The sequence below is a fragment of the Thamnophis elegans genome, chromosome 2, assembly GCF_009769535.1.
Source record: "Thamnophis elegans isolate rThaEle1 chromosome 2, rThaEle1.pri, whole genome shotgun sequence".
Taxonomy (NCBI): Eukaryota; Metazoa; Chordata; class Lepidosauria; order Squamata; family Colubridae; genus Thamnophis; species Thamnophis elegans.
This window is the reverse complement of record NC_045542.1, coordinates 159,873,261-159,893,562: the sequence shown is the minus strand read 5'-3', so window position 1 is coordinate 159,893,562 and position 20,302 is coordinate 159,873,261. Positions and strand designations below refer to the sequence as shown.

Below are 20,302 nucleotides of genomic sequence, written 5' to 3'. Positions count from 1 at the left end.
ACTTCTGTCAAGGACTAAAAGTATTGGATAACTACATTTAAATTATGTATCTATATCTTAATGATGCATTCAAATAATTTTGAGGACTGTTTTCAATGTTAAAAACAACCTCTGTACCATCCAGATGATAAGAAAAGGCACATCATTTCCCACTTTTAGCCTAATCCAGTCTTTCTTCAAACTTGGCCAACATAAGATGTATGGACTTAAAACCCTTGGCATTTACATTGGCCAAGTTTGAAAAAAAAAAACAGTGGCTTACAGAGCACAGGTAGTCCTCAGCTTACAACAGTTCATTTAGCGACCGTTCAGACACTAAAAAGTGACTTATCATTTTTCACACTTGTGACTGTTGCAGCATCCCCACGATCACATGATCAAAATGTAGATGCTTGGCAATTGATTCATATTTATGACTGTTTGCCCCCCCCCCAGGTCATGGGCACTGTTCCCTCTAAGGTGCGCGGCCGCGCACATGGCAAGAAAACACCGCGCGGAACTTTTCAACTCCCGCGCAGTGATTTCCACAGGCTCCGAAGCTGGGGAGGAGGTCCTTTGCAGGCCGGACTAACTGCTGCTGCCTCCTCCTCCTCTAACAGCACCGCCGGATTTGCTGCCCGGCGCTGCGGCTTTGAGGAGCCTTTGAGGCTATGAGAGCCAGTAGGAAGGCGGCGGAGGGGCGGGAGCAGGAAAAAACGCCCCGATAGCCTGTGGGAGATAGGGAAGTAGGCATTAACAGTAAGTTTCTAAAGGATAACTCAGCACGAAGGAAGCCGAGGGAAGGAAGCCGTTTTCTAGCGAACGGAGTTTCGGAGAGAGGAGAGCCAGTCCGGGACAACCTTCCCCCCCACTTCCCTCTCTGTTGTTCCCCCCCCCCCTCGCTCCATTGCAAGACTCAGCGAGACTCACCCAGAGCCTGCAGGGAAGGGCCGCGCTTAACGCTGAGAATCGCCAAATTTGGCTCCGTTTCTGTCTTGCCTAGGCAGCAAAGGAGGAAAAAAGAAGCAGGAAGTCCTGGCAGGTGACAAAGGGAAGGATTTAAAGAAAGCCCGATTCCACCCCGCTATCATTTACCCAGGCACTCCAGCCCCTTCCTCGGGAGTTTGAGACATCCCCCATCATCCTGTAAGGATTCCCCCCTCCAAAGACGCCCCCTCCTCAAAGAATTTCCCCTTCAAAAGAATTAACAAGAAAAGACGCCTCTATCAAAAGGGGGAAATTTTTTCCTGAAAATAAGAAACAATCCATGCCTCTCCCTTGGTGTCTCCATCAGCGATAGCAATAAATAGCCTCAGGCACTATTTACACCTCCAAAGCAGCGGCCCCCAACTTTTGGGGCACTGGGACCGGTTCCGTGGGTAGAGGTTTTTCTGTGGAGCGAGGGGGATGGGGGGGGGGGGCGTAAATTTGGTTGCTCTCTGGATCTCGTGGATGGGGCTTTCCTTATTTGTGTGTCCGAGTTTCTGGCATGCTGTGGCCCGGTTCTGATCCACAGACGGGGGTTTGGGAGCCCTGCTCTAAAGACCTCAAGCAGCTAGGCACCAGCAAACTATCTCTCTGCCTCATTCATGAGTATGAAGGCTCAGACGATGGAATATACGCACAGATGAGGCCCTGGGGATCGGAGGAGATAGGACCCAGGTGTGGATGGAAGAGATGAGAGTGAGGAATATGAATTCTGATGAAACGTTTTCTCTTGTCTTCATTTCTTTGCCTCGACAATTAAGAGCTTCGCTCCTTTTCTGTCTCTCACTGCAAAGGGAGGCATGGAAGGGGCGGGAGGGGTGCTGCCTCAGACAAAAGTTTTAAGCTGCATTTACTTTTCTCTGTGGAAGGAGGGGGTGGCGGTGGAGCTACCTCAGATAAAAACTGTGCTCTTTTATTCTGCTCTGCAATCGGAAGTGGGTGGCCGCACATTAAGAGGAAGACAAGTTAGCATCTTAAAACCAATAGCCAGTTAGATTAGGAACTAGAACAGCTTGTTTATAAAAAAAAGCCCACAAGAACATATCACACCTTGTGTTCCTGAAATTATCGGCTTCGAGACCAAGCAAGAGCACAGGTTTGGAGACGAAAATTACCCAAAGCCGCAAACAGACCGCCTATTTTACAAAGCAGACAAAGCAGATAAAAAACCCTTTTAAATGTAAATCCCCATCTGCTTTCAGAGACCGCCTTCAAATGCTCCAAAGGCCTACTCATAGCACTCCATGTGGCTGGAATGATTTGTAAAAGCAGAGTCCTGGGCTCCTATGATCTGTGACTGTCTGACAAGCCAAATCAACGCTGCAACCAAATGCATTGAACAGCCTGTTACTAATGTAATGTTAGGGTATTTAAATGTAGTAGCTGGACCAATGCGGTTGTGCATTGAGCCAGGAGACACAGATTTAAATGATTGGTTGGAGAGGGCTGGCCCCTTCATGAGGCAATCTGTACTGTGATTGGTTGCTGTTGGTATGGAGGAGGAGTTTCCATTGTTTTCCCGCCTTTTTCTTCTGCATGCCCTGTAGGCTCTGTCATTGGCCTCCTGATGCTCCTGCTAGCCAGACTATCTTGTTTCTCCTCATAACCCATTGATATTTTTTTAAAAAATAGAGTATTTTATTGGCCAAATGTGAATGGACATGCAAGGCATTTGTCTCTGGTGCAAAAAGTCTCAGTGTACAAACAACAAAGTAATATAATCATAATATTGATACTAATAAGAGATGGCAGCAGAAAAGATGTTATATAACACTTTTAATTAAGCGGGTACCTTGAATAAACATAACTTTGAGTTTCAAATAATACTGATTTCATTGTTGTCTTAGGTGACATCTGTGAAAAAAATTCAGGTGCTCAGGCATGAAAATGTGCCGCTCAAACACTATACTTTTCTGCTCACACTGAAAAAAAAATTAGAGGGAACATTGGTCATGGGATCACCAATTTTGGGCTCAACTGTGATTGCAAGTTGAGGATTACCTGCATATAGTGTGAATGGTGCATCCCAGCCTGCATTTCCACCTCAGTTCATGTAACCCTTTAAGAGCCAAGGTGGCGCAGTGGTTAAATGCAGCACTGCAGGCTACTGCTAGATCAGCAGGTCAGCGGTTCAAATCTCACCGGCTCAGGGTTGACTCAGCCTTCCATCCTTCTGAGGTGGGTAAAATGAGGACCCAGATTGTTGGGGGCAATATGCTGACTCTCTGTAAACCGCTTAGAGAGGCCTGAAAGGCCTATGAAGCGGTATATAAGTCTACTGCTATTGCTATTGCTATTCTGGCAAAGCCAACTGGTGACAGTGGAGGAAAGCGGGGAAACAGGAAAGTGAGTTCGAATCCTTGCCCACCTTGAAGCCGGGTGAGACTTCGACAGTCGCTTCTCTCAGATTAGAAAAGAGGGAGCCCTTTTGAAAACGGGGCCAATAAATTTGCAGGAAATCGTCCAGGAGTTGGAGGCACCAACCTGCTTTGCAAAGCCGACCCCCTCCTCCGCCCCGCGCCTAGCAGTTCCCCCCCCCAAGGAAATGGAAAGTAAATGGGCCATCTTGATTTTCCTCCTGGAGGCAACGCATCGAGTCCGTAGCTCTTGATTTCTTCCCTGCCTGTCCCGTGCATGCATTGCACAGAGCGGCAGGGGAACATGGGTCCGAATGATGAAGTTTTGCGTTTCTCCACGCACGGTCCAGCCCGTGGAAGAACTCCCCCCCCCCACCGCACTTACTGAACTCCGGAGTCAGGTCTTGGTCTCCCTCCATGCAAGGCTTCCTTGCAGCCTCTTGGACTCCGGGAAAGGCTCAGCCTAAGGGAAGCAGAGCGAGCAGAATCGGACACCGGAGAAATGGCTGATAACGCTTTCAAAACTTTTCTGGAAAAAATGCACCGGGCAGAATGTGCGTCTCTTGAGCTCGCAAAAGAGGCAAGCGCATGCTCAGTTCCCTCCAGAGAGCAGCTGCGGGGTGAGTGGGTGGGTGTGTGCTCCCCGGCTTTTCCAACGGTTCCTGAGGGAGCCCCCTGGTGGACTGTGTGCGCAATGCCAAGAGGACCCTGCAAGGGCTGATGAGAGATCACGTTCTATTGGGCTCTGGGAATGATGGGCATTAGAGTAGAAGATGTTGGGAGAAATATCCAGCTGGTTCAGTTCCAAGCAAGGTGAAAGACAGTGGAAACATGGAGGCTGATTGGAAAGATGGTTTATTGATGAACAGGACCACATGGGATTGAGGTCCTGGCCAGTTGACCACCTGGAGTGGAGAGTGAGTGTTATGTATACCCTCTCTTGGGCCTTGAACTTCCTGTTCCTGTGCAAGGAATCTATTTTATTGGCTTCTGTCAGACTCCCATGGGACTATGCAGGGGACTATAGCGAACTTTGTAGGCTGTCTTGAGTCCCAGACTTGGTTGAAGCTTGCTGATATAATCAAGGGTCTTGTGTTCCGAAAGGGTGTTGTTGGGCAATTTCTATTGTTTTGTAGGAAGTTATCACCCAGCCCTCTCCCAGAAAAAATGAAATATCCTAGGAAATATTGAATATGACAGAATATTATATTTCCCTGGATGTGAAAGGGAAGAAACGTGTTTCAAAAAGACAAAGTAACTCTCCCTGCAGCTTCCTGCCCCTACCCTTTTTGTCAATGGACCATTAAGAAGGCCAAACCAGTCCCTTTACATAACAAAGAGTTCTCCCCCTCACCTCCAGGGGATGGGATTAAGGCATGATAATATTGGCACTTTACCTGAGAACTCAACCAAACATGGATTCAAAAGGCAGCATAGAGAGTTCCCCCTGCATGGCCCCATGGGAGTCTGACAACCAATCAGAACACAAGCTCAAGATCAAAGGCCAGAGAGGGCATAAAACCAGGGACTTTCAGCATCTCAGTCCTTCCTTCTCTTTTCTCCACCAACATTGAAGCATGTGATCACCTTTCCTGTTCAGGGCTCAAGCCATGTGGCCCTGTCCACCATTAAACCATCTTTCCAAGCAGCCTCCATGTCTCCAGTGTCTTTTTCCCCACTTGGAGCCGAGCCCAGAAGGACATTTCTTGCAACAGTGTCTTAATGGCTTTGCCCTGGTTTGGATCTTGAGTGAGGGCTAATCCCATCACCCTGAGGCTGAAGTCTGGTAGAAAGGCTGGGCCAGTCCTTCTCCATGGGCACCAAATACCTGCTAAAGCTCCGAGTTTCTGTCTCCCTTACGATTTCTCTTTCTCTTTTTGGGGAAGTATAATATTATGCCGGTTTTAATATTTCCTAAAATATTTCATTATTCTAGGAGAACGGTGGGTGCTAGCTTTCTACAAAGGAAAGTATCCATAGAGGTTCAAAGTCATTCAGGTTGTGGTTGTCCCAGAGATACTTTTCCAAAAGACAATTCTTGGTTTTCTTTGAAAATGTTTCGCTTCTCGTCCAAGAAGAACTGAAGAAGCTTATGGGATGATTTTCACAGATTTTCAAAGCGAAAGATTTTCAAAGGAAAAAAAAAAAACCCTAAGAAAATCCAGTTGCCTTGTTGGAAAAATGTCCTTCTGGATTCGGCTCCAAGTGGGGAAAAAAGACACTGGAGACGTGGAGGCTGCTTGGAAAGCAGGCTTTAATGGGTCATTGACAAAGGGGGGAGGGGCAGGAAGCTGCAGAGCGCTACTTTGTCTTTAAAAACCTGTTTCTCCCTTTTCACATCCAGGGAAATATAATATTCTGCCTTTTCAATATTTCCTAGGATATTTCATTTTTCTAGGAGAGGGCTGCGTGCGAATACAGCCTTTTGGAAAAGCACTTTGGGAGTAGGAGGAAAGGATGCCTCTAACATTGCCTGTCCAGAAAGGAGATCAGCTCCCCAGCAGGCAGCAATTGCTAAATTTTCCACTTTTTATTGTCTAAGGCATTAAGATCTTCTTTGGAGCCAGTATTGTCCACAAGGGCAGTTCTACTGCTGAAATCAAACACAGGGTAATCTTAGGCCCACTGCAATGGTTAAAAGCATGGATATTAATACTTATACATATACATATATACAAAAAGCAGGTTAGTTAGAGCAATAGCCTTCCCTGTGATGATGTATGCGTGTGAGATTGGACACCAAGAACGGCTGATGGAAGAAGAACTGATGCCTCTGAGCCGTGATGCTGGCATAAATACTTTGGCCATGTTATGTGGGCAAATTCTTTGGAGGAGGCAATGATGGTAGGAATGGCTAAGGGACAAAGAAGAGGCAAGCAGAGAACACGCTGGCTTGATTGTGGGAGAAATTTCCTGACAGTTAGAACAATTAATCAGTGGAACAGAAGTTGCTTCCAGAAGTTGCCTCCAGAAGTTGTGAATGCCCCAACACTGGAAGTCTTTAAGATGTTGGATAGCCATTTGTCTGAAATGGTATAGGGTTTCCAAGGTCCCTTCCAACTCTGCTATTGTATATTTGCTATTGTATATTTGTAATTGGTGCCCTTTCACCAGCATGAACTGTCAGATGTCAGAAGCCAGGATAGAGTTCAAAAGTACCACAAGTTTATTTCATGTCACCTGTACACACGAATCTGAATTACTAGTGATCAACATGAATTGCTGCCAGATAAAATGGACTTCAAGGGGGTCCGGACAAGACAAGGAAATAGAACAGAAATTAATCAAATTTGCAGAGGATTTTGCAGTTACTGTTGTTGAGCCGGGTGTGATTTATTCTATACTTGTGCATTTTTGTTTTTTCCTTCCTAAATGTAAAACTTACTTTTCTCATCACTGGATTTTATTTCTTGAATAGAAACCTATTTTTAAGCCTGTCAAGATCCTTCTGAATCTTGAGCCTATCTTCTAACCTAAAATGTTGGCTTGTTCTGCAAATTTGATGAGTTCTCCTGCTATCCCCTCATTCAAAATTTGTATAGGAAGATGACTGGGACTGAGACAGAAGCTTGAGGTATCTCACTGCATGCTTCCCTCCACGAGATGTACTGTTTGTTGCATTGAGGACTGCACACATTGAGTGCAGTTGGTCAGCTGGTCACAAATCCATTTGGTGGTGGTGTTATCTATCCCACATTTATCTATCTTACAAAAAAAAATAGGCTGTGGTCAACTTTGTCAATTGTCATCTTACAAACTCAAAAGTCTTCTATACCCCAGCATTTTGCTGGTGTGCTAATTTAGTCATTTTATCAGAGTTGACTGGTGCAATCCCATATATCAATAGAAACCATTAGGTTACAGGCAAAGATAAAAAGTGAAAGGAACCTGATTGAAGAGGTCATAATGCGTAGTTAGAGAAGATAACCAATTGTATGAAGAAATATCCACCTGGGTTCAGTTCCAAGTGGAGAGAAAGGCACTGAAAACATGGAGACTGCTTGGAAGGATGGTTTAATGGTGAACAGGATTGCATGGATTTGAAGTCCTGGATAGATGATCACATGGAGTGGAGATATTTATACTCTCATGGGCCTTGCCCTAGATTACAACTTCCTGTTCCTGTGCAAGAAATGTATCCTATTGGCTGCTGTAGGGGTCACATGCAAATCCTAGGAGTTTGTCTGAGATGTCTGGTTGAACTGTGCTGGGTGATGTGATATCCCCAGGTGCCATGTGGCGAGCTCTGTTGCTGGATGGGTAGAGGGCTAATCCTATTATGTCCTGAGGATGAAGGTCTTTTGTCTTGTAGATAAGCTGGCGCCAAAATATCTGCTGGGGGCAGGGAGCTGCTCTTTTGTCTTTAAAAACATGGTTTTCCTTTTCTCATCCAGGGAAATATAATATTCTGCCTTTTTAACATTTCCTAACATATTTCATTCTTCTAAGAGGGGTGGGTGCTAATTTTCTTCGCTTTATTGCCCTTTTTTTCTGCGGGCACAGTGGCACACATTAAAAATGAAATTCTGTTGCCTGCTCTTAAAAGTGGACACATTTATAACACACATATAGACATGCCATATACATATGTATAAGCCTACACCCTGGCATATAAGTACATACAAATATTAATCACTGTCCATCTTGAATACATAACGGAAAGAGGAAGCTTGAGAGTTCCCAAGGTTGATACTGTATGGAACCAAATTGTGACTGAATCTGGATATTGTTGGGGCTGCCTCCGTTCAATTCCTAGGAAAGAAAAACCCTTGGCTCCACAGATTGAGGGAAAAGATACTTTTATTAGGAGAGAACTGCATGCAACAAGTTACAGGCAAGATCTGAGACAAAAGTGCATGAAGCAGCAAATTGTAGAGCCTTGGTAACTAGGCAACCAGAAGGCAACCACTGGCCAGGAAATGTTTTGAGAAAGTCTGCTTCAAGTGCATCATCTCTGGCTGCTGCATACCAAAGCTAGAAGAAATGACCTTGGAGAAGTAAGCAAAGCACACTTCCCTTTATTCATATGGTTTCTCCCCTGTGTGGATCCTTTTATGCTTGGTAAGAGCAGAATTCCACCTAAAGTCCTTTCCACATTCCACACATTGATATGGCTTCTCTCCTGAGTGGATCCTCTTATGGGAATTAAGATTACTGCTACAAGTAAAGCTTTTTCCACACTCCATGCATGTATAAGGTCGTTCTCCTTTGTGATTCCTTTGATGTCTTGTAAGAGAGTAATAATGACAGAAGGTCTTTCCACACTCCATGCATCGATATGGCTTCTCCTCTCCATGGGTAGTTTTATGGTGAATCAGAGAGTATTTCCTACTAAAGCTTTTTCCACACTCCATGCATTGATATGGCTTCTCTCGTTTGTGGGTCTTCTTATGGGAATCAAGAAGACTGGTACAAATAAAGATCTTTCCACACTCCTTACATTGATATTGTTCCTCTTTTGTGTGGATCCTCTTATGGGAATTAAGACTACTGGTACAAGTAAAGGTCTTTCCACATTCCATGCATTGATATGGTCTTTCTCCTTTGTGAATCCTTTGATGTATTATAAGAGAACGATTATAGCTGAAGGTCTTTCCGCACTCCACACAATGATATGGCTTCTCTTTTGTGTGGATCATCTTATGGGTATTAAGATGACTGGTACAAGTAAAGCTCTTTCCACACTCCATGCATTTATAAGGTCTTTCTCCTTTGTGATTCATTTGATGCCTCATAAAAGACTTAGAATAACGGAAGGTCTTTCCACACTCCATGCAGTGATATGATTTCTCTGTTCTGTGGATCTTCTTATGGGAGGCAAGATGACTACTACTACTGAAAGTCTTTCCACACTCCATGCATTTATACGGTTTTTCTCCTTTGTGATTCCTATGATGGACTATAAGAGAGCTATAATAAGAGAAGGTCTTTCCACATTCCCCACATTGATATGGCTTGTCTCCTGTGTGGATCCTCTTATGGTAATTAAGATGACTGCTACAAGGAAAGGTCTTTCCACATTCCATGCATTGATATGGTTTTTCTCCTGTGTGGATTCTCTTATGGGAATTGAGACTACTACTGAAAGTAAAGGTCTTTCCACACTCCATGCATTGATATGGTTTCTCTCCTGTGTGGATCCTCATATGGGAATTGAGACTACTACTGCAAGTAAAGGTCTTTCCACACACTATGCATTTATAAGGTCTTTCTCCTTTGTGATTCCTCTGATGGACTATAAAAGAGCTATAATAAGAGAAGGTCTTTCCACATTCCTTGCATTGATATGGCTTGTCTCCTGTGTGGATTCTCTTATGGGAATTAAGACAACTGCTCCAAGGAAAGGTCTTTCCACACTCCATGCATTGATATGGTTTCTCTCCTGTGTGGATTCTCTTATGGGAATTGAGACTACTACTGCAAGTAAAGGTCTTTCCACACTCCATACATATATAAGGTCGTTCTCCTTTGTGATTCCTTTCATGGATTATAAGAGAGCTATAATAGGAGTAGGTATTTCCACATTCCATGCATTGATATAACTTCTTCTCTGTATGGATAGTTTTATGCTGAATCAGAACTCTTTTTGTACTAAATGTTTTTCCACACTCCATGCATTGATATCGCTTCCCTTTCTCCCCTTTTGAATGGACCGCTTGGCATTCCTCCTTGTAATTTTTATTCTCCTGCCTATTATAGCCTTTAAAAAGAAAAATGAAAATTGTAGTAAGAATAGGAGAACAATCAAACCTTTTCTTCTAAAATTTAGCCAAAAAATCATTAATATACAGTATTTTGGCTGCTTTGGTGGCAAACATGAAGATTCCAAACTAAGGTTTTAGCAAAGACCCATTTCCAAATGTATCCCTACTGATTCTCATATAACAGGATTGGATTACATCACAATGAATATAAGACATAATCCTGATCTAATCTTTGACCTGGGACAATTCCATGGTGCCACAAACTCTTAAGGCCCATTGGACACGGTACCATGCTGGAACAACAACATACCTACCAACTCCCCAGCTTCATTGGAAGTCTCACCCCCCTTGTCTGCATATCAGAATCGTTGAAAGCCAAGTGGAATTTCTGAATGGCAATAACTCCCCACCCTCAATTAGGCGGATGTCAAACTTTGTACACAACTGGGCACATCTCAGAGAAGGGACATCCCACTCAGGACCCATGCAGTCTTGGTTATAGCAGCTCAGGCCCATCGGGAACCTAGAGCAGAGATTCAGGAGTGAATACCAACCCTGGAAGGCAGGACCTTGGTCAAGAGAGGCCACCCCATCCCTATCTGCAGCCTATCCCTCAGATTCTTGCTAATATATTCTGTGGTATGGGAATGAATGTTTTATAGTTTATGAGCAGAAAGCATTAAAAATACATTTCCTTTTTGTAAAAAGAGAGGCTATGCAGATTGCAAGGTTTTATTTCAATAAAATTCCTTCCTCCATAGTCAGCTTGATCAAATGGTTAAAGGATCAGGCTGGAAACTAGGTCAATGAGTACTAGTTCAGCCTTAGGAATCAATACTGGGTGGGTAACTTTGGGCCAGTCTTTCTCAGCTCAACCCAGGGTTGCTGTTACAGGGAAAACAGAAGGAGGAAGGAATATTGAGTTTGTCCACTGCCATTATTATTTAGAGCCGAGATGGTTAGTGGTTAGAGTGCGGTACTGCAGGCTATTTCAGCTGACTACTAGCTGCAGCTCAGCAGTGAAATATCACCGGCTCAAGGTTGACTCAGTCTTCCATCCTTCCAAGATGGGTAAAATGAGGAGCCAGGTTGTTGGGGGAAATAGGCTGACTCAGTAAACCGCTTAGAGAGGGCTAAAAAAGCACTATGAATCGCTATATAAGATTAAGTGCTATTACTAAGTGCTATTTACAAAATATAAAGGCAGGGAAAAATAAATGATTTTTTAAAATCACTTATTTCAGTTAACCTAATTTTTAATAACATCTAAGCCCCCGTCTCTGACCCCATGAGTTTTCTACGTTTTGGAGCACTGGTAGGGGTTCTTACCCACAGAAAACAGATTCCTGGAATTTTCCAGCATGACTTCTCCATGGAGCGCTTTTTGATCAGCGTCCAGTTGAGACCACTCCTCCTCGGAGAAATACACAGACACTTCTTCAAAAGACACAACAGCCTAAACAAGGAAACAAGTTTTCCTTTTAACAGATAGCCCCAATTCAAGGAGAGAGAACCAGTGAACAAAATGGGCATCTTGTGCAGAATTCAGAATGAGATCTCGGCGCTTTTGACCGACAGCACAACTGAAGCATTGGATCATGTTGGAAGTATTTGGAATGCCTTTCAGTATAGCTAACTGTTGTAGCCCAGCAGCAGCCATTGGAGCTGCCACCAGACTCCGACAGCGAGGCGCCCTATGAGTAGGCTCTGGAGGATGTGAAGGACCCTGGACAGGGTGCCGACTCAGAGCAGGGCACAGAGAGGCTGGTTCATCACCAGGAAGCGCCTGCGCCTTGGACCAGTGAGGAGGAGACAAGGGAGTGTGATCCCGATGTCATGCATTGGAGCAGTGGGGAGGAGCCAAGGGAGGTGGTCCTGGATGTCCGGCAATGCAGAGAGCAACTACACAGTTACAAAAGATAATTGGACCCAGGTGATTGTAATTAGGCTCCCCTCAAGATTGTATTTAAAGAGAGACTGGGAGGAGCCTGGTTTTGCAGGGTTCAACGTCATTCCTAACGCTAGAGAAGCTGTTATCTGTCGAAGTCCGAGTTGCTGCCAAGGTTCTTATCTGTTTGTTACGCTTGGCTATCAGCCACCGAGGTTTTGGTTTCTTGCTAATAAAGTGATGTGAAATTCCAGTTAAGCTTGTCTCGGCATTTGTTACTGGACAGAGGAGGGGGTCAGAACAGATAACTAAAATAGTTTTCTTGCTCAATTGGTAGTTTGGTCTTAAATTCAATAGTTATCAGTGGCTCTAATTCTTCCTAGGGTAGGCGCAACAAAATACTGGCAAAACCCACCTGCCATTTTTGCCAATGGCTTACTTTATCAACAGGGGCAACAGTAACCCAACTTCACATCTTCATGATGGTGTTGGAAGAGCTTGTAACAGGTTTTTTTTTTGTTTTTTTTTATAGGTTTATTGGGATTTATATGCCGCCCTTTTCCCTGAGGGGACTCAGGGCGGCTTACAACCACAGGGGAGGGGGGTGCAAGGTCAGAAACAAAACAATATGTGCACAAAGAAAAAATAATAAAACACAACTTTCATTCAGCAATCAAACACTCGGGCGGGTAATTGGAAACCTATCCCCAGGCCTGCTGGGAGAGCCAGATCTTGAGGGCTGCGCGGAAGGTCTGGATAGTGGTGAGGGTACGGATCTCCATGGGGAGCTCGTTCCACAGGGTCGGGGCAGCAACAGAAAAGGCTCTCCTCCGTGTGGTCGCCAGTCGACATTGACTGGCAGATGGGATTCGGAGGAGGCCCAGTCTGTGCGATCTAATTGGTCGATTTAGGGAGGTAATCGGCAGAAGGCGGTCTCTCAAGTACCCAGATCCACTACCATGGAGTGCTTTAAAGATGGTCATCAGTATCCTGAAGCGCACCCGGAGACCAACAGGTAGCCAGTGCAGCTCGCGGAGGACAGGTGTAACGTGGGTGAACCGCGGTGCGCCCACTATCACTCGCGCGGCTGCATTTTGGACTAGCTGTAGTCGCCGGATGCACCTCAAGGGCAACCCCATGTAGAGCCCATTGCAGTATTCCAGTCTAGAGATCACAAGGGCTCGAGTGACTGTTGTGAGAGCCCCCCGGTCTAGGTAGGGCCGCAACTGGCGGACCAGGCGAACCTGGGCAAATGCCCCCCTGGTCACAGCCGACAGCTGGTGATCAAAAGTCAGCTGTGGATCCAGGAGGACTCCTAAGTTGCGGACCCTATCTGAGGGGTATAAAATTTGACCCCCCAGCCTAAGCGTTGGTGTATTAGTCAAATTATTGGGGGGGAAGCACAACAGCCACTCGGTCTTATCCGGGTTGAGTACCAGTTTGTTAGCACTCATCCAGTTCTTAACGGCCTCCAAACCCTGGTTCATCACGTCCACCGCTTCATTGAGTTGGCACGGGGCGGACAGATACAATTGCGTATCGTCCGCATATTGATGGTATTTTATCCCGTGCCTCCGAATGATCTCGCCCAGCGGTTTCATGTATATGTTAAATAGTAGGGGGGATAGGACCGAACCCTGAGGTACCCCACATGTTAGGGGCCTCAGGGACGATCTCTGCCCCCCGACCAACACCGACTGCGACCTGTCCGAGAGGTAGGAGGAGAACCACTGCAGAACAGTGCCTCCCACTCCCACCTCCCGCAGTCGTCGCAGAAGGATACCATGGTCGATGGTATCGAAAGCCGCTGAGAGGTCAAGGAGAACCAAGATGGACGCATAGCCTCCATCTCTGGCCCTCCAGAGATCATCGGTCAATGCGACCAAAGCGGTTTCTGTGCTGTAACCAGGTCTGAAGCCGGACTGGAAGGGGTCAAGATAGCTAGCTTCCTCCAAGGCCCGTTGAAGCTGAAAGGCCACCACCTTCTCGACAACCTTCCCGATAAAGGGAAGGTTGGAGACAGGACGAAAGTTGTTTAAGATGGCTGGATCTAACGATGGTTTCTTCAGGAGGGGTCTCACCACCGCCGTTTTAAGTACGGCGGGGAAGTGCCCCTCCCGAAGGGAGGCGGTGACAACCGCCTGGATCCAGCCATGTGTCAATAGCAATAGCAATAGCAATAGCAGTAGACTTATATACCGCTTCATAGGCCTTTCAGGCCTCTCTAAGCGGTTTACAGAGAGTCAGCATATTGCCCCCAACAATCTGGGTCCTCATTTTACCCACCTCGGAAGGATGGAAGGCTGAGTCAACCCTGAGCCGGTGAGATTTGAACCGCTGACCTGCTGATCTAGCAGTAGCCTGCAGTGCTGCATTTAACCACTGCGCCACCTTGGCTCTGTGTCACCTCCCTGCTGTTAGCCACCAGCCAGGAGGGACACGGGTCCAAAATACAAGTGGAGGCACTTACAGCTCGAATGGCCTTGTCCACATCCCCAGAGGCAACTTCCTGGAACTCAACCCAGAGCTGATGTGACAAATGATCCTCCTGTGACTCAGCTGGACCTACTGCGGTGGAGTCCAAGTCCGATCGAAACCGAGCTACTTTGTCCGCCAAGAATTGAGCATAATCCTCAGCCCTACCCTGCAAGGGGTCTCCCGCATCCCTCCTATTGAGGAGGGAGCGGGTTATCCTAAACAGGGCGGCTGGGCGCGACTCGGCGGACGCAACCAAGGCAGAAATATATGATCTTTTTGCGGTTCTTAATGCTCGGACATAGTCCTTGGTGCAGGTAGTCAAGAGTGCTCGGTTCGCCTCGGACCTATCGGACCTCCACTGGTGCTCTAGGCATCTCCTCCGGCGTTTCTTCTCCCGGAGTTCCTCGGTGAACCAGGGAGCTCTCCGGGATCCACTGACCCGGAGGGGCCGTAGTGGCGCAATCCGGTCGAGAGACTCCGACGCCGCCGAGTACCAGGCGGCAGCCAGAGTCTCCGCCGAACTGTGGGCGAGAGTATCAGGAATAACCCCAAGCTCCGTCTGGAACCTCAAAGGGTCCATAAGTCGCCTGGGGCGGAACCACCTGGTCGGTTCCTCCTCCCTACGGTGGGGGTTTGGCCTCCGGAAGTCAAGCCTCAGTAGGCAATGGTCTGACCACGACAGGGGTATGATCTCATTACCCTTCAGACCAAGATCACACATCCACTGCTCCGAGAGAAATACGAGGTCGAGCATGTGACCCGCTGCATGGGTTGGGCCCCGAATTACTTGGGTCAAGCCCATGGCTGTCATGGAAGCCATGAACTCCTGCGCCCCATCAGAGCGTTCACCGAGCGATGGCAAGTTGAGATCCCCCAGAACTATAAGCCTGGGGAACTCAACCGCCAGCTCGGCTACTGACTCGAGGAGCGAGGGGAGGGATGCTGCAACGCAGTTGGGAGGCAGGTACGTTAGCAGCAAACCCACTTGACCCTTGAGGTCCAACTTTATCAGCAGAGACTCACACCCGACAAGCTCCGGAGCAGGGACCCTACGAGGTAACAGAGACTCCCGGATTACAATAGCCACACCGCCACCCCTTCCCTGGGCTCTCGGCTGATGAAGCACCTGAAATCCCTCTGGGCACATCTCTACAAGGGGGACTCCTCCTTCTGTGCCCAGCCAGGATATCTCTATGGAGATTCTAATATCAGATTTGTATTGCTTAAAAACAGGAATTTATTACATTGAATTCTAGAACAAAATGAAACCCATCCAAGATTCATGGGCCTTTTCCGATGTTTCTTCTCTTTACCTGAAATAGTGGTTCAGCCAATTCTTCAGCTCCACCACAAAGAGGAGGTGATTCAAAAAATTCCAAGGACGGCTTTCTACTCTCTGTGAAAAAGAGAAAAAAGGCGGAAGCAGATTAGTTAGAGCAGTGTTTTTCAACCACTGTGCCGCGGCACACTAGTGTGCCGTGACATAGTGTAAGGTGTGCCGTGGGAAAATTACTTTATATATAGTCAATATAGGCACAGAGTTAAAAATTTTTAACATTTTCTAATGGTGGTGTGCCTCGTGATTTTTTTCATGAAAAAAGTGTGCCTTTGCACAAAAAGGTTGAAAAACACTGAGTTAGAGACCTTCCAATCAAGGGGAGCAAATGAATTAGCTAAATGTTGAATCTCACATCACACAGAAAGAACTTTTCTTACCTGGAGTGGTGTCCTGGCTTTGATCTTTGCATAAGGTCTCTCTGAAGAGCAGCTCTTGAGAAGATTTGAATGAATCCTTCCTCCCCTTGGGATACTCAGTCATAGCTTCCAAGGATTTCTGGACATGATGTTATGCGAAAAACAAAGAAAGAGCACTAAGGAATTATCATACTGCACCTTTAATATAGCAGACCCCAATGTCCAAGTTGAAAGAGAATGGAAGAATTGCCCCAAACACATCCTCTGGAAGAAAAATGGTCTTAGGTCTGTGATGGTGAACCTATGGCTAGTTCAGCTCCACTGCGCACGGATGTGTCTCCTGCCGGCCATCTGATTTTGGGGGCTCTGTCGTGCATGTGCAGGGAGGGTCGAATGTGTATGGGTTGTGCATGCATGCGTGGAGAGCAGGAGGAGCTCACACGTGTGGGGAGTGGGGGAGTCACACATGCATGTGTGGGGGAGCACAAGGGGTCACACGCAACGACAGAAAGGTTAGCCATCACCGCCTTAGGTATTAATAATCTCAGAAAACGCTACCAAAAAGGAATTGACAAATTCAGAGAGATTCTCTTTAGAGCTGAAATGATTACATTCTCATACTTGCATCTTTTCCGATTCCTGGGCCAGGAGGAAGCCTTCGGCCAGGTCCACCGCCTGGGAACTGGTTTGTGCTCCACACTCCCGCACCCATTGCTCCATCTCTGGGGGAAGGACAGCCAGGAACTGCTCCAGGAGCACCAGGTCCAGCATCTGAGCCTTGGTGTGTTTTTCTGGCTGCAGCCATTGACGGCAAAGGCGGTGAAGCTGACTGCAAACATCTCGGGGACTCTTCCCCTCCTGGAACTGCACTTTTCTGAAGTCACAGCACTGAATCTCTGAATTGTTGACTTCTTCTTCTTGGCTCTTCTGCCCAAGACTTGCCCCATTCTTCCCACAGCTCCAAGGCTGAGTAGCTGGAGGGATTTTTCCAACTCCTGCATCTGCTGGGTGTTGTCCCTCCATCTTTTCTCTGGTCTCTAATCCAGCTTCAAAACGGATGGATGTATCTCCCATGTTTTACTAATCAGAGGATGTCTGGCCATTCAACCCACTTCCCACAGAAGATACTTCAGACTGCAAGGGAACCAGGAAAGATTCCCAACTTATATATCTGAAATGGAAAACAAAAGAAACTTCCAGAAATGCAGGCTGACCAACTTAACAACAAAAACCCAAATAGGAATTCTTATGAAACCTACAATATTTGGAAAGAGGGAGGAAATCTTATTAGTTAATGGACTAACATATCTTTGTGTGGAAAAAAAAATCTTTTGGATCAACTTTAAAACATGTGTAAGGTCTTTCCTCCCCAATCTTCCAAAGAAAGCAGGACTCTTAAAAGGTTCCAAAATGAGCTTTTATTGAAAGGCTTGTGATAGCAAGGTGTCTAGACAGGAACTAAATTGTCCCACTTAAAAAAAAACCCAGCAATTTAAAGCAGTGCAAACAAAACCTCTCCCACAGAGTACGGCAATACAGGAAACGGAAACTCACTGCACATCAATGCAGGAAACAGAAACAGAAACTTCATATAGAGATCCCTCTAATCCCCCCTCCCATCAGAAGACCAGCGTCCCAACCGAAATATATGGGACCTGACAAGATGTTCTTGTTTTCTGATTCCTACTTATTTATTCAAATAATTTTGATTGTACAAACAATCTCGGTACCATTCAGATCATCAATAGCAATAGCAATAGCAATCTATTGTTATAGATCATAAATGTCTCAGGTCCCAAACAGACATTGAGATGACTGGATATCTAAATCGATTTTATAGGTTTCAAATCAATACTTGGAACTTCCAGTATAACGTTAGATAGCAGAACCCCGTTAATCTCTTTGTATATGCAGTAACCCATTAACCTCCTGGCCCAAACCTCTATGGGTAGCTGAGCAATCGCAATCAACAAATCACGATTCAATGCGTGAATAATAATACCGGAAGATAAACCAGCTACGATTTGATTCAGGCTTCTCCTGGAAACAGCTTTCTCATTTTTCGCCTAATCCTGAATGGCTCCGATTTTTCTGGCGGTCCCGATTTTCCTCCTGGAGGCTTTTGATGTCTTCCCTGCATAGTCCGTGCATGCATAGGGGCGGCAGGGGAACATGGGACAAGGGGCTCCCCACTTTCCAGGACTCCGAACTTGATGAAGTTTTGCGTGTCTCCACGCACAGTCCAGCCCGTGGAAGAAAAACTCCCCCGCACTTACTGAACTCCGGAGTCAGGTCTCGATCTCCCTCCGTGTAAGGCTTCCTTGCAGCCTCCTTGAAAGGCTCAGCCTAAGGCTCGTAGCGAGGGGCGGGGGAGGAGCAGAATCGGGCTCTGTAGACGCGCTTTCACTCTTCTCTGCAAAATGCCCCGCGAGCGTCTCGGATCTGGTGAAAGAGCGCATGCGGCCAGCATTTCCAAAGGATACCTGGGGAGCCCCCTGGTGGATCCTGCGTGCAACGCCAGATGGATCTTGTCAAGACAGATGGATCCTTTCAAGGCTTAGGACAGGTTGCATGCGGGCCTCGGATGATGGGCATTGGAGAACTCTGACATCGCCTGTCTGCAGCAGGCAGCAATGACTAGACTTTCCTTTTTTTCAAAATGTCTAAGAACGATCTGTGATCTTGTGAATATTGATAAAATCTCAAAAGGAACAGGAGCCTCCCATTGAAGCCCAGGTTGTGCCATGTGGTTGTTGGCAAAGTCAACCCTGAAGTGAGGGAAGATAAGAGGACTGGCAGAGTCACAGGACGGGAAGTGAAGGCTTAGGACAATTAAGATTTATATTGATGTTTTATTTCCATTATTTCAGCTGCCTTTTCAATTTCATGCCTCTGGGCAGCTAACAGAGGTTCAAAACAGCAAGAGGCGGCAGCAAAAATAGGAAGAATCCAGAAGAAACAATCTTGCGTGAAAAAGGGGAATCAAAAGGAAACAAGTTTCAAAATGGAGAGAAAGCTCAAACTCATGGAAGTTTTAGAAAGTTTTACCTCAAAACAACCCGCCATGATGGAGAGATGAATGGGGGAATGGTGTCTCATTGGTGACTGGAGGAAAAGTGGAATTACAAAATCCAGGAAGGGAAATCTTGAGAAGTACACATAAAGTTCAAATTCCATGAGGCAAAAAAGAAAAAAATGGCTTTGTTTTTGGTTTTTCAGTAGGGAAAATAGTCCAAGAAATGGGAGTAGGAAGATTCCCAAGGTTTGAGGAGATTAGTATGAATTTGGAGGCGACAGTGCAAGAACAACAAAGAGATTTATCTACATTGATGAAATAAAGAAATGGGAAAATACAGCTAAGAAGCAATTGATAAAGAATGGAATTAACATCTCTCTCTTACCCAAAGCCTGGTTCTCCTCAGTGCATTTTTCTCAGTCTTCTATAATGGAGAAAATTGACATAATAGCTACCAAACCAAGATTGGTGCCCTTTTACCAGTTTGATCCAGAACCATAAATGAGCACTATTTGAATAAATATCTTTAAACTTGCTTGAGGCTATGAAAACCCAAAGTATTCACCCCCTTCCAAATAGTTCCAAAATTTTCCCTTTTTAATTTAGTAGAAAGAATTTAAAAATGTCTCATACAAGTGATATTTAATTTTATTTAAATCCAAAGCTAATTTTTTCAAATCTAATTAAACTGCAATTAACCTTAATTAAATCCAATTTATTTAAATTGAATTTAGAGATTTCCTAATTATTCTTATGTCTTAGAAAGGCAAAATAGTAATAGACAGAGCACTTAAACTTATATACCAATTCATAGTGCTTTACAGCACTCCATAAACGTTTTAGAGGGTCAGCACATTGCTCCATTCAATCTTGATCCCCATTTTACTGGCTTCCGAAGAATGGAAATTTGTATCAACCTTAAGCCGGCCAGAATCAAACTCCTGGCAATCAGCAGAATTAGCTTGCAATACTGCATTTTAACCACTGCACCACCATGGCTTCTAATGCTTCAAAAATGTATTTGAACATGGATTTCACTTCTTATTCTAGTTTTTTGGGGGAGTGGAATTCATCATTCTAAAACTTTTTCATGGAATACATTGATATATATGTGATTTTGTTCTATTTCTATTGCTTGAATTATGTTGAATTCCCAGACTAGTACGCAACTTTCAACAGTTCATCTAGTAATAATGTG

General features: G+C 45.5%; 1 pseudogene; it reads right to left on the bottom strand.

Annotated features, from left to right (window-relative positions):
* Positions 1–8,209: 8,209 nt before the first annotated feature.
* LOC116502471 lies at positions 8,210–18,541 on the bottom strand (annotated as a pseudogene).
* Between the last annotated feature and the right edge of the window lie 1,761 nt (positions 18,542–20,302).